Source organism: Arachis ipaensis, chromosome B8 (genome assembly GCF_059453495.1).
Source record: "Arachis ipaensis isolate K30076 ecotype BB chromosome B8, ASM5945349v1, whole genome shotgun sequence".
NCBI lineage: Eukaryota > Viridiplantae > Streptophyta > Magnoliopsida > Fabales > Fabaceae > Arachis > Arachis ipaensis.
In genome coordinates, this window is record NC_142443.1 from 139,817,751 (window position 1) to 139,834,015 (window position 16,265).

Sequence of the window (16,265 nt, forward strand, 5' to 3'; positions counted from 1 at the left end):
TGTTGACAAAAAAAATCGTCAAAAAAATATTAGCGACAAAATACATAGTCTAGTTATATATTACCATAAAATTAAAATATTTTTATTATTCATATTAAAATACATGTTAGGATGTATAAATATCTTGACCAAAATATAAATTTTTTTATTTATCTTTCAATACATTTATTTTGACAAAAGGAGGGGACAATGTCAATAGCAATGTTATTTGAAGGATTTTACAAATGAAATTTCTTACCATTTACTATTTAGAGAAATTAAGTAGTAATAATTTGAAAGATAATTTTATGATGAAAAGATTTTTATGTAACATTACAAAAAATCGTCCATTATCGTCAAATTTATTGTCGAATTATTGTTAAAGTTCTGGTGATTATAATATTACTGTCGAATTTACCGTAAAAAAAATGACACTGGTATAATGTTCGCTGGTAAACCGTTTTTGTTGGAGTTTTTTGGTCCGACGGTATTTAGCGACGGCTCTTCACGACCTCATGACGACGTATGATAACTCATTACCGGCAAAAAAAATTTAACGGTAAAATTGGCACCAACACAAAACCATGCCTGCGTCTTTTTGCGACGAGTTAATTCACTGGGAAATCTGATAGAATTTTTTCTTTAAATTATTCACTATCATCATTGCCTTTTTTTTTCGACGGTAAATCTAACGATAAAAAAAAATATTTTTTAAATTCATTCTACTAAGCTATGGTGTACCCTGATAACTACCATACCCAACAGTTAATTAACATGGAATCAATTAATATTTTATCTCAATTTAGTGATTTGTATACGATGTAAAATAAGAAATACACATAATGTAACGAAATAAAACGAAAGTTCGATAACATAATACAACTTACAGAGCTGTATATATTAACAATGATTTTATTCAGAGTCATCATATTCTTCCTATGCCGATTCATCATCCTCCTCTTTTGAGGTAATTTTCTAATCATCGAATTCGTCCTCTTCTCCATCGTCTGCATTGACTTCGTCTTCTTCTCCGTAATCATGTACCCGAATGTAGATAATGTCATCAACCATAATATTCGACCTAAGTGTCATTAAAATACCAGTATCAACCACTATATATTCGAAAGAATTGAGTCATGAATTTAAAAAGGTTCTTGATCGTCTGTTCCATCATCAGACTCAATATGACCTCTTGACTTAGTCTTAACCACAACAAACTAACTAGACTTGCATGACTTTGGATAAGACAAATAATATATATGCCATGCATTTTTGGATAGAATAAAAGGATTGTAATGCATATATCTTCTGGTCACATTTACTTTATTATGATTTAAAACACCCAGATTTAATTCTTATCTCTTGCTTTTATTGCATAATAATTTTTAGTTTTAACCATTAAAATATGTTAGATTTGAGCTAAACTGAATGAAGTTTGCTTCTCTATTTAATATTATTTTATTGCATAATAATTCGTGTCTATGATTTTTTTTATAAAATAAGTCTTATTTTATTGTGTTGAGTTTTTAATACTAAACATAAATTAGGATAAGAAGAAAAAAAAATTCATCTATCTCAATTTAATTTTTTAATACAACACTTAAAAGAATTATTCTAATTATCCTATTTATACCTAAATTTATCAGGAAAAAAAATTCATTTATCAAAATTAAAAAAAAAATAGTTATAAAGTTTAGAAATTTTTATACCTCTTAGCTTTAAAATTTTAATTTGTAAATTTACTAAAATAAAATGATTCAAATCATAGTTAAGCCTAAAGCAATAAAATAAAATAAAGTTAAATAAATTTTAAATTAAATACTAATAAAATAATATATATTTGACTCAATTTGAGTAATTAGATCCGTTAAATGTAATTTAAAAATAATAAAATATTTGATTTTTTATAATCGTTATTCACTATTTTAATTAATTTTTTATACATATTTTAAACAAATAATTTTATTCTATACAAATGATTTTATTTTATTTATAAAATTCTTTTTTAAATGTTATTCTTGTAATTAAACTAATTGACAAATAACCGTTTTTATTTGTCCAATAGAACTTTTGTTAAAAAGAAAATGAATTTGAGCTTGGAAGAGACACTGGAGCGTCTATCTCTTTGCTAGCGGCTCTCAAATTTTCCAGATTTGTATGGAAATAACAACATTAAAATAATATTTACTTAAATGAAACCGAATATCTTTTATAATAAAATAATCAATATTATACACAACATTCATATAGCTCAACAAATGTACATCGAAAATAACGAAATACAATTATGTTAGATAGATATATGATATAATGATATATTAGGCTAAAAATAATTGAAGCTGTCATTGATTATATATTAAAGGAAAAAGTTTGGTAACCAAACTTAGGAACCAAAATCAACCAAAACTTTCTATTTTTAACTTTATTTAATTAGATGAACTAAATTTAATTAGTATTCTTTCACGCGCCTAGCAATATTTATTGTGAACATTAATTATGTATATTAAATAGCATATTATAAATACATACCTTATCAATTTATATTCTTATTAAATGAATATATATAATTTATATTTATGGTTTTTAATTTATATTATAATAACAAAAGTATATTTTTTATTTACTATGTAACATCTATATATTTATACACTTAATTTTTATAATTAATATATTTTATAATTAATATATTTTTATAATTAATATTATACAATTTTAAACTATATTTTATTATATATTTCAAATTATTTCATATATGCACTAATAAATTATGATGCATGTTTTAATTTTTTTTGAAGATATTATACATTTAAATTAAGTATAATTTTTTAAATCATTGATAATTTAAAATTTTGTTTCATATTTTTCAAAGTGAAATTATTTATTTTGATTTACATATACTATAATTAGATTTGATGAAAAAATATCAAATACTTAAATTAATTTATTCAATTAGTAAATTTATTCATAAGTCATAACATCCATAAGTTCATATACATAACATTTATAGTTAGGTAAGGTACACATAACATCCAAAATTTTATATTAATAACATCCATAATTTCATACTCATAACATCCATAATTTCATATATATAATATCCATAATTAATAAATTTTTATAATTAATATTACTAAATTTTAAACTGTGTTTTGTTATATATTTCAAATTATCTTATATATACACCAAAGAGTCATAATTTTAATATTTTTTATTTACTATTTATACGTATTTTTATTTATTGATTTTAATATGACGAGTTAATAATTATTTTTAAAATTTTATTTCTTAATTTTTGTTTATATTTTATATTTTATTTTTTATTTTATAATAATCTATATGTAAAATATGAATTGTATAACAGAAGTTGTTAAATTCTATAATTTAATATCCATATTTTTATACGTATAATATTTATATTTTATATACATGATATCTATAATCAATAAATTGGTGCTAATTTATTATTATTTATTATTTCATTTTGCAGGTCATAAACTAATAATTTTGGATGTTTATAATTTTGAATAAATAAAAAGGATCAAATTTAAGAAGTTTTTATTTTTTTAAAATGTCTTGAGGTGATTTGAGATTTTTTAAAAATTAAAAATATAAGAATTTGAGATTTTTATTTGGAAGAAAAAAAATTATAGGATTATAAATGCATATAATAATAATAAGAGAGAAATTTTTGGAATTTGATTCACATTAAATTTAGAATTAACTTTTAGTATAATTAAATGTAATTTGAGACTTCTTTCTCTTAATGGATTTCAAATTGGAGGGTTGAGGTTTTTTTTATTTTCATAAAAAAAAACTAATTTCTTATAGTAGACCAACTCTGTTAAGCTGAAATCAACTAGTTATATTTCATTAGATTTTAAATGATTAACTTAAAAATCCCAGTAATCAACAGAGATTTAGTCAACAATAAGTTAATAAAAAATTTTTGAATTACATTTTATACTAATTAATTGTCATTAATTAGTAATTATTTAAATTTTACTTTTTAAAAAATACAAAATTAATTATTATTAATTGCAATTATTTAAAGATAGCTAATTAGAAGTTATTTACCTATACTTTTCTTTAACTTAATTTGTATTTATTATTAGTAAATAATATGATATATATCTAATCTAATATTTTCATTTATATTAATGTACATAAAAATTAAACTCAGATAATACTAGTGAAATAAATAAATATAATATAGTTAAAAAAAATTAATATATTGTCTTGTTATTAAAGTTGATTGAATCTTAGCATAACTTTTTAAAAATTATAAAAAATACAATTATATTTGAAATTGATTAAAATTTATTGGCTTTAATTGGCAAGGCAATCACAAAGACAAATTGTATACCTTCCTCGCATGAAAAAAATCCATGCCATGTTTCTGGCAACCGTTATATAATATGGTTTTGGACAATCTAATTTATATTTTCTCTAAGTTCCTAATTTTCATAAAATGAGATGGCTCTCAATACTTGCTTTAGTTATGTCCTTCACCTATTTTTTAATTAGTGTAGTTCTTGAAATTGTTCAAGTTTTAGATTATGTTTAACTTATTTTTCTACTTAAATTTGTTTGATATAATTGATACTTTCTATTGAACACATAAATCATTATATGCATAGAAAGTATGTTAGTTATATCAAGCAAATTTAAATAAAAAAATAAATTAAACATAATTAAAACTTGTAATTTTAAGAGTTAGATCAATTAAAAAATAGGTTAAGGACATAATTAAAGCAAATATTGAGAGCTATTTCATTTTATGAAAATTAGAAATTTGAAAAAAATACAAGTTGAATTGTTCTAAACCATATTATATAACGGTTACCAAAAACATGATATGGATTTTTTCCATGGGAAACATGTATGCAATTTGTCTTTGTGATTGTCCTGTCAACTAAAGCAAAAAAAATTTAATCACTCTTGAATATAATTATTTTTTTTATAATTATAATTTTTGAAAAGTTATGCTAAGATTCAAGCAATTTTAATAACAAGACAATACATGAATTTTCTTTTAATTAAATTATATTTATTTACTTCATCAGTATTATTTAAGAATTTAATTTTTATGTACTATTAGTATAAATAAGAATACTTGATTAAATATATATCATATTATTTACTAATAACAAATACAAATTAAATTAAAAAAATATATATGTAGACAATTCTTAATTATCCAACTTAAATAATTATAATTAATAATGATTAATTTTGTATTTTTAAAAAATAAAATTTAAATAATTATTAATTAATGACCATTAATTAATGTAGAATGTAGTTTAAAAATTTTTATTGATTTGTTGTTGGCTAAATTTCTGTTAGTTATCTAAAATTGCTAAATTAATTATTTAAAATATAATGAAATACGAATAGTTGACTTCAATTTAACGAGTTAGTTTATTATATAAAGTTAGTTTTTTGTTATGAAAGATATGATCAAAGAAAAGGTTCGGAAAAGAATCCAAGGGTGGAAGCGCAATCTTCTATCGTCAGGTGGTAGACACGTATTGCTTAAGGCAGTGGGAGAAGCTATTCCTATTTATACATTGTCTTGCTTCAAGTTGCCTGATGGTTTAATCTCAGAAATTCATTCTCTACTTTCTCAGTTCTGGTGGGGACAAAAAAGTTCTAAAAGGCGGATGACTTGGATTAGCTGGGACATTATGACTCGCCCACGAAAAGGAGGCCTTGGATTTAAAGATCTCAGAATCCAAAATCTGGCGCTTTTAGGCAAACAGTTTTGGCGACTTATAACACAGCCTACTTCCTTATTATCCAAAATCCTAAGAGGTAAATACTTTAACAATGGTAATGCTATAACGGCAGAAATTGGAGTCTTACCTTCTTGGGGATGGAGGAGTATACTGGAAGGCCGAAAGATTGTTGAAAAATGTCTTAATTGGGCTGTGGGTACTGGAGAGAATATCCGAACCTTTGAGGATCCTTGGCTGCCTCCTCCGTATCCTTTAATGATTTCTGACATGCCAAATAGACAAGCTATTGCTAAGTTGGTTCCAAGAGTTAAAGATCTAATTACTGAAGATAGGAATTGGAATCAGAATCTTATTCAAGAATTATTTTCCCAAGACGTTGCAAACATGATTTTGTCAGTTAAAATTCAGCAGAGTAGGGACAAATTGCAATGGAATTTGAACAAATCCAAACAATATGATACAGCTTCAGGTTACAGAATTGGCTATTTATTTTACCATCCGCCTCTGAGCTTTGCCCTAATTATATGCAACAGAAAAAGCCGCGGATTGATCTATGGAAGTTGAACTTGCCTCACAAAATTAAGCTATTTATCTGGAAAGCTCTCCATGGCCGGCTCCCGGTGCTTGCTCAGATTCATCACCGCATCCCATCTATATCACCAATATGCCCCTGCTGTCATGAAGCCACCGAAACAGTCACTCATTGTTTGATCGATTGCTCTAGAATTAAAGATGTATGGTCTCAGAGTTATCTTCGTGACTGTCTTCCCCCTCAGAGTCCTAATGACTTTTGGACATGGTGGATTGCATCAACAGAGATGCTTAACCTGTTGAAGAATGATGACCGTAATCCTCAATTGCTTGCCATCATTTGCTGGAACTGCTGGAAAGCTCGCAACCAGTTGATTTTTGAAGGTTCTACTTCAATGCCGTCTGTCATTCTAGCAAGCTCTGTCAAGTTGCTCCGTGAAATCCAAAGAACTCCCAGTTTAGGTCGTCATCTCCATGAGGCAAGCTCTTAGTTGCATTCAATTTGATTTATCATTCTTTCTTCTTTAAGATTTTTTTCGTTTTTCGACCTTGCACCGTTGGATGAATACCTTCAGTGTAGTATTTTTGGAAAATCTCCACCTTTCATTATGTTGTCCTGCTTTTAGACATCTTTATATTTCATTTTTCAATAATTAATGAAATATAACCTACTATCTTTGAAAAAAAAAAAGAAAAATAAAGCTCATCAACCTTCCAATTTTTATCCATAAATATTTGAAAATCTATTAAGGAAAAAATATGTCAAATTACTTCGACTTACCATTCGATTTACCACTCATTGCTACGGTACATCAATATTAAAATCATTGAAATGAACTTTCTTTATATAATTATCGTTCAAAATCTATTGCTGTATATATACATACACGTACACATTGACCAAATGAAATCAATTTCAAAATTTTAAAAATAAACGTGAGGGTTAACTAAACTAACATCATACTAATGGCGGTCACAATTATATACCCTATTGCAGTTCCATAAAAATTTGTATACTGTGTTATCCTACAAAAAATGAAATTTTTTTCTCCTTCAAATTAATTATAACATATCAAAATATTTAATTTTCAATGTATTATATTTGCTATCATAAGTTAGTTTCTATTTTTCAAAACAATTTATAGTTTTATATTGTTTAAAATATTTTATAATGAAATATGAAATCATAATACTTAATTACTTTATACATAAGTAATATTACTCTATTTTATGCGAGAATCTATTAATTTTTTTTCAATAATTTTGTAACAATTTTGACTTTAAAAGAAATAAAATTTGTTAAATACACCTACAACAACAAAACATCATTATTCTTGTTAATCATTAAATAAACTAGGGAGTCATTCTGACAAAGACGTCTAAAACTTTTTTTTTTTAGTTATTTTTTAATAATTAAAATTTAAAATATATAATCAATTAAATTGTATTATTTTTATTAAAATTAAACAAGACAAATTAATTTGACCAAAAAATAATGAATTAAATTTTGAATCGATCTAAGTTAATATTATATTTTATAAAAAATGACTACAATACCTCTATTATAAAAAATGACTAAAATACTCTTATTATATATATTAATTTTGAGAATCCTAAATGCTAGCCCTTTTTTTCTCTGTCGTCATAAGATTAGAATTTAAGAATATTTTAGTTATTTTTTATAATAGGAATATTGTAGTTATTTTTTATAAAAAAATATTAATTTATACCAATTCAAAATTTAATTTATTAATTTTTTGGCTAAACTGATTTGCTTCGTCTAATTTTAATAAAAATAACACAATTTAATTGATTATATGTGTTAAATTTTAATGTTTTAAAAATAATCTTAAAAAAAACGTTTTTGATATCTCTATCTAAATGGCTCCCAATAAACTATTTAATCATAGGAAGATTTATACTAACATCAAATTTAGAACACCTGAAATCTTTTTGTAATTGTCCTCAAGATAGACGTTGTTTTAATTCATGTACAACTAAAATAAACACCTTAAATTACACCTATATAATTAAATCTATCATAAGAAAATACTGAATTAAATATACATTTTTAAATTGCATGTGTTATTTTTAATATTATGTTGTGAATATGTGATTGCAATTAACAAAAATAACCAAAAAAAAAACACATAAGATCATCTATATTTTCTCAAAATGCATCTACAAATTGAAAAAGATCTACTTATAAATGTAAAACCATATTTTAGCTACTATATATATCAGTTTTGTTTGTACTTACCAAAAATGTTGTTAATGAGTCCCAGCACGATAGCAAGAAAATGTGAAATATACAGAGTGAGAAGACCGAAGATCATAACAATAAGGCCACCAATCTAATCTATTTGTACTATCGACCATGCTAATGATAAAATTCTGGATCCAATCACTGCTGTTATTATATAAGAGTTTGTCTTGCAACAAATATAATATATATCAAATATCATAAAAAATTACATCCATTTAAATAATTAATCTGACAGTTAAGAACGATATTTACAGCTTTTTATGATAAAACTCCATCATTGAAATTAAACCTCTTCATCTATTTTTAATTAGTCGAAAAATATTGGTTATTCTAAAAAAATATAAAAATTGGGGGATTAGAGATTTTTATTGTGTAAATATTTCTCTTGAAAAGCTTATTTAGACTTTTTTCTAGTAGTTAAATAAATTATCAGTCCAATTGTTGGATGCCAAATACCGATCATCTCTATATAACTGTTTTAGTTGTCCTAAGAACAAAGGTTTTTCCATTTGGAGGAGTCTTTGAAAGACTTGGAAAGTGTTAAAAGATGGATTTGCTTTGTGTATTGAAGATTTGAACCAGAATTTTTTGTTTTCTAGTTGGAAGAGAGGACAGTTATCTAACGAAATGTATTATGTTCACATTTCTGATTCGAATATCCGGATACAGGATATTTGATCGGTTTGTAGATAGCATTTGGATACTCTTTATTCTCATTTATCTTAAAATCTGAAAGGTAATATTCTCTTACAATCCAAATGTGCAAACAGGTCCGGAAGTAGGTTCGTATTGGTTTGGGTTAGAAGAGGGATATTGTCCTCGGATAGGTGCCCAAGATGTCTTTCTAGTCAGGAATCAGTTTTACATTGTATTTGGATTACCCAAAAGCTCAGCTTGTATGGCATATGTTGAATATTTCTTGTCACCATTTAGATTTGAAGAACTGGTTCTTATATAATAGCAGAAAGCATCCGTTCAAGTTCTTTTCGAGACTTTGGTGGATATGACGAGTAAGGAATAATGACATCTTTAATACTCATAAAACTTGGCCTCCGGAAAAAGTGATTTGTCTGGCATTAACTTCAGAAAAAGAGTTTAGAAATATTTTTGAATTACAACGTATGTTCCTTCCCTCTACTCTAAATGGTTTTTGGAATCCTCCATCCATTGGTACTTTCAAGATTAATTGTGATGCTAGTTATCTTGATTCGGGTGATAGTGTTGTTTTTGCTTGTGTTATTAGAGATTGTAATGAGAGTTAGCAAAAAGGGTGTTTGGAAATGATTGAGAGTAATAGTATTTTTTTAAGGAAAATTGTTTGCTATTTGGAGAGGATATCACTTAGCTTGGAATGTGGGTCAACGAGATGTTATTTGTGAGACGGATTGTGCAGAAGCATTTAATCACTAATCACCAAGATAGTTTTGGGTTTATTGATCCATTGGTGCTCAAAATAAGAGATATCATGCATTGAAATTGGCGTGTTAACTTTCGTTTGATTATGAGAGATGTAAACACGATGGCAGATACAATAACAAAAATGGCGATAAAGTTACAACTTTCTCATGTAAAACTTTCTTCACCTTAAAAAGAGTTTAAAAATAATTTTAAACGGATTATCCTTTATTTAAGCAGATCTTTTATTTTATTTTTTTTATTTAATTTATTTCAATCACCAAAAACATCTCTTCATATATAATTATAATCAATGACAGTTTCAGTTATTCTTAGGCTAGTATATCATCATATCATGTATCTATCTAACACAATTGTATTTCGTTATTTTCAATGTACATTTATTGAGCTATATGAATGTGTATAATATTTCTTTTTTTTAATAAAAGATATTCGGTTTTATTTGAGTAAATATTGTTTTAATTTTGTTATTTAATTTCCATAAAAGTCTGAAATTGAGAGCCGCTAGCAAAGAGATAGACGCCCATGTGTCTCTTTCAAGCTCAAATTCATTTTTTTTTTAACAAAAGTTCTATTGGACAAATGAAAACAGTCATTGGTCAACTAGTCCAATCATAAGAATAACATCTAAAAAATAAAAGATTTTATAAATAGGATAAAATCATTTGATTAAAATACGTATCAAGAATTAATCAAAATAGTGAATAATAATTATGAAAAATCAAATATTTTATTATTTTTAAGTTGCATTAAAAGATCTAATTAAACAAGTTGAATTAAATATACATTACCTTATTAATATTATTTTATGTTTATTTTGTTTTATTTTATTTTTATTGTTTTAGGCCTAACAATGATTTGACTCATTTTATTTTAGTAAGTTTACAAGTTAGAGTTTTAAAACTAAGAGGTATAAAAATCTCTAAACTTTATAATTATTTTTTTAAAATTTTGATGAATTAAATTTTAGTTTTTTTAAAAATTTGGGTGTAAACAGAATAATTAGAGTAATTCTCTTAACTATTGTATCAAAAAATTAAATTAAACTCTTTTAATACTATTTTTTTATGTTTAATAATTTTTTTCTCTAAAAACAAACATAATTTTACATCCTAAAAATTTATTCACTTGAAACAAGAAATTGTAACTTTTTTGTATTTACTTAACATGCATTTATGTTTGTTGGTTATTATTAATTTTAATATTTTTTTTTCTGTAAGAATTTTTTATTTGTTTTAAGCCATTTCAGATATTTTAATTTTTTTTATCTTTTTTAGTATTTTCTTTTCTATTTTAATTTTTATTTTTGTATTAACATTTTTTATTATAATTTTGTTATAATATTATTATTGATCTTATTAAATAATACAAAGTAAATAAAAAACTGATCATATATAACAATAAAATCATAAATCATAAGTATGATATACGTACACTGACACGGACAGGACAGGACACAATACGGGACAGACCGACACATGAATTTTAAAATCTTACATGACACGGAGGCACGCATACATATAAAATATAAAATATCTTTTAGATGAATCATAATAATATTTTGATATTTTATTGATATTAAAATATAAATTAAAATTTTTATTATTTTTAATATTTTATTTTAATTATATCAAGTATTTAAATATTTTTTGTTTTAATAAATAATAATATATACTATATCTAAATTTATTTTAAAAATATATATTAAGATTAAGACTAGACATATGTGATGGTATTTAGGTGTGCCCACGTGTGTCCGAAAAAGATTTTTTTATTTTTTATTAAGACACGGTTGGACACATCAAACACGCATGTCGGACGAGTGTCGGTGAGTATCGTGTCCAAAATATGTCCGACACGCAAACACGATAACTTATAAAGTGTCCGAACTTTATAGATATAATACTAAATAAGAGAATACTATCTATTTTACGGGAGTTAAACTCCAAAGTGGTCCCTGAAATTCACAAAATGCACCGATTTAGTCTCTAACTTCCCAATTGCTCTAATTAAGTCCTCCATATTGAAAAAATTCCCCCTCATATTTTTCGGTGATATTTCTTACCAGCGGAAGTGACGTGGACGCTGGAGTATGTAATGGTTGGTCGAGGTGTCAAATGAAAGTTTAAACCTCAATTTAGTCCCTGATTCCTTTTTAAACCCTAACTCGCAGCACTTCTTCGTTCTCATAATCATCATCTTCTTCTTCCCTGCTCATCCTGTTACCCATTGCTTCTTCTTCATCATCATGTGGTAAATAATAATAATTTCTTCGCAATTCTTTTTTTTCCCTTTCCCTTCGCAGGTTGCCCTTAATGTGCCTACTGAACAAAGCTCACTAACATTTGGGGATTTGGTCTTAAAGAACGACTTTAGTGTTATATGGAAAGATTCGCCAATTCTTCTCACAAGGAATCTTATTCATAGGAGCTCATCCACACCGTACTTGTCACCTACCGGACGCGATATACAGCAAAAGGACAAGAGTGGGATTATTGAGATATTGGGTCAGTTAAATCACCTTAATAGGATGAAAGATATGGTCAAAGACATTGTGAAGACAATTAAGATGGGGCAGATCCAATTCCTGTTCATAGTGGACTTGGAGGTGCTTACTATTTCCTGAATAGCCGTGGTGAGAATGCAACAATTGTGAAATCAACTAATGAGGAGCCTTTTGCCCTAAACAATCTGAAAGGTTTTGTTGGTAAAGCTCTTGGTCAACCAGGTCTGAAGCGCTCAGTTTGGGTGGGAAAAACAGGGTTCACGGAGGTTACTGCTTATCTTCTTGACTATGAACATTTTGCAAATGTGCCTCCCACTGCCTTGGACGTGCAGATGAAGGAGAGGGAAGTTCTACGCGATCAACCACAAGAAGGCCAAGTCAGAGCAGAGGCACGTCCAACCATCATCCGACCAGCAAAGCAATAGGTAGGAGAATGAGCAGGGAAGAAGAAGAATAAAAATATTATGAGGACGAAAAAGTGCTGCCTTATTTCTAAGTTAGGGTTTAAAAAGGGATCAAGGACTAAATTGGGATTTAAACTTTCATTTGCCACCTCAACCAACCAACTGTTACACACTCCAGCGTGGCACTTATTCGTTACTCCCGCTGGTAAGAAATATCACCGGAAAATATGAGAAAGACTACGTTGATGCATTTTTTTTCAATTTAGAGGATTTAATTAGTGTAATTAGAAAATTAAGGATTAAATCGGTGCATTTTGTGAATCTCAGGAATTACTTTAGGATTTAACTCATTTTATGGTCATAAGTAATAAAGAGAACCCTTCTTACCCGGAAGCTTCATGGCCAAAATCCAAGGAAAAGCGCGCTGAGCATCATTCTTTAATTTGGTACAGAACAGAGAAGAAAGGGGAAATAAAAAATAAAACCAATATGAGAAAATTACATGTAGACCATATAACTTTTATTAATTCATTAATTAATAACAAGAGATTATAACATATATTGATATGTACCTCAGCTTTCCAACATGCTAGATCGGTATGACATATTGAAGTATAGAGAATCGGATCTTGATCCGAACCTCCATTTTCTGAGGATGATGAACAATAACTTGTTCCACCACAAAGGGTTCTCCATGACCATAAGCCACCGCAGCTATTTCAAATTAATGCAACCAATTTTAATTTAGGATATATATAATTATCATATGCTAAGGGAAATTAGTGGCATGCACATGCTTAATATCTCTGTATTGGATGTTCTTTCCTCTGGTCTCACTTGGCTTCAACTTCAATGAGCCATTCCCATTTTTACTTTTCTTTCTTAAAAGGAGATGATTTTCTTCAATTTAATCTAATTAAGTGAATAGAATACCTCATATGCTTTAAGTGACTGATCTGCCACCTTTTTTTCTCATCACCATCTTTAAATTCCGGTAAATACCGATAGTAGTCTCCTTTCCTGCATCAAATCTAAAACTCAAAAACAGTACATAAATTGCCATAATCTAACACATAACAAAACATAACAACTTAAGAAACTACTCCACCACAAACAATTCTGCTTAAGTAGAAATTTTGACAGAACCAATTTAGTTAAAATTTTAATTTTGATGTAAAGTGATTTACTTTGGTAGCTCCTCTAAAGAGTGGTTCCCACATAAAATAAAATATTTTCACTTCTGACAGAGTCAATTCTAGAGGCATGGATTGATATCACAAACTAATAAAGCAAACATACACGAAAACTAGCCAAAAAATTTTACACACACAAAAAAGAGGGCAATTTACATAAATAAATAAAGTGGGAGAATTATTTACGTAAATGTACAAATCTGTTTGTTGTTACGATTTTGTGCAAAATTGAGTTTTATGTAAACCGTGGCAACCCACCACGGTTTCAAAACAAACATAAACCGTGGGAGGTCACCACGGTTTAGGAAGAAATTGCTTTACATGTAAACCGTGGGAGGTCACCACGGTTTACGAAGGAAAATGGTTGTGCATAAACCGTGGGGAGTCACCACGGTTTATGTAGAGTAAAAAAACGTACATGAACACTACCAAGAAGAGATCATTCTGACAATGTGCATTATATAAACCATACATGAACACATGAAATACTCTGAATCAGGCAGTCACTACATAGTCAAAAGATAAATATTATTTAACAGTAAGTCTGAAATACATAAACACTAACAATCATGCACATTACATAAAGTAATTAGCATGCTGAATACATAACGTAACTACCAAGATCAATACATAACTTAACTAACATGATCAACACATAACATAACTACCATGATCAATACATAAATAAAGAAACAAAGTACTGGACAGGAACATATAGCATAACTAATCAGAATCCTCAATGGTGTCACTGTCATCGTCATCGAACTGGCCAAGCAAGTGCCCTCCGGTGCCACACAAAGTAGGACGTCTAACCCGCCTAGGTCGCTGATCTGGCGCTGGTGCTGTGGGGTGTGCGGGAGCTGCGCTGAAAGCGGAGGCCGGTGTACCTCCTAAAGCAAACCATGGGTCGGACGGCGAAACTGCTGGCTCGTTCAGGTCAACTGCCAACTGAGCCTGAACATCGTCACTGCCTGGCTGCTGAGCACCAAACTGGCCATGCTCCTCAGGCATCTGTGGCCTATAATGGGTCTGATCATCATCCCTAAGCATGTCAGCTATGTCTCTATAAAACTCGGACTCAGTAACGGGATCAGCAATGTCCACCCCAACAGTCGCGGTCGTAAACTCGGCAAAACCATATGGGCTCACGTTCCCAAACATCTGTGAGCTAGAACCCACGTCGAACGTCGGCTGATCCATGGCTGATGCTGATCCAACTACATCCTCAGCGGCGACGTGACCAGTGCCGCCCCCCTGCTCGGATGGTCCTCCATCAGGCCCACCTCGACGGTCAGGCCGCGTAGGTGGCCGTCTGCCTCTACGTCGAGGAACACGGTAGTCCACTGGATCCCCAGCCTCAGCTCCAGGAACGTCCTGCTCCAATCGGTCGGCAAACTCCCTCCACTCGCGATCGGTGGTCCGGGTCCCAATACGGCGACGCCTATCAACTCGTCTGTTATCTGGTCTGTCATAAACATGAACTCTAGGAGGTGCCTGGGACGACCCTCTGTGACGCGCCTCCTCAGTCAACACAATCGGCCTCGGATCCTGAAATGCTACATTTGGGGATAGGAACCTGTGCGCCACACGGCAACCGATCAAGTGCAAGGCGTGCGGAAACTAATCTCTGTGCCCCTGCATCGTTCCTCGGAACAAACTCCGCCCACCTACAATTTAAATTTAAATGATGTCAAAACAAACCATAACACAGTAGCAATTTTTACAATTTATGAACGCATATTTTTAAACCATACCTAGAAGCAAGCGGAAAACCAAACCGGTCAAAACCAGTGGGCCTCAGAGTGGGAAACCTCCAGAAAATCCAAGACTGTAGTAGGTGTAGCGGCCCAGCCAAGTTAACGACGTTCCTGTTTGTACCACGACAAAGACATCTATACAACCAGGCTAGTGCAGCGGATCCCCAGCTATATCTGCCCAAGTCATCCAATGATGCCAAATAAGGCAACCAGCGAAGGTGTACCCTGTTTGCATTCTTGTCCGCAAACAGCTGAGACGACAACAGCATCAGGATATAAGCCCGTGCGTATACACGAACGGTCTCATCAGTAGCATCTGCAGGGAGAACACGGAACCTCTCGTGGAACCAGGTGTAGCACATTGTCATCTGCTTCACTTTACTCTGCGGAGGTAACTCCCCGAACAACTCCCGGAACCACACCCATGCTGGTCTACCGTGTTCCATCAGATTCTCAAACTCAGTCAAGCACCCACTAA

General features: G+C 29.3%; 1 pseudogene; it reads right to left on the reverse strand.

Annotated features, from left to right (window-relative positions):
• Positions 1-14,753: 14,753 nt before the first annotated feature.
• LOC110266137 (uncharacterized) lies at positions 14,754-16,056 on the reverse strand (annotated as a pseudogene).
• Positions 16,057-16,265: the final 209 nt, after the last annotated feature.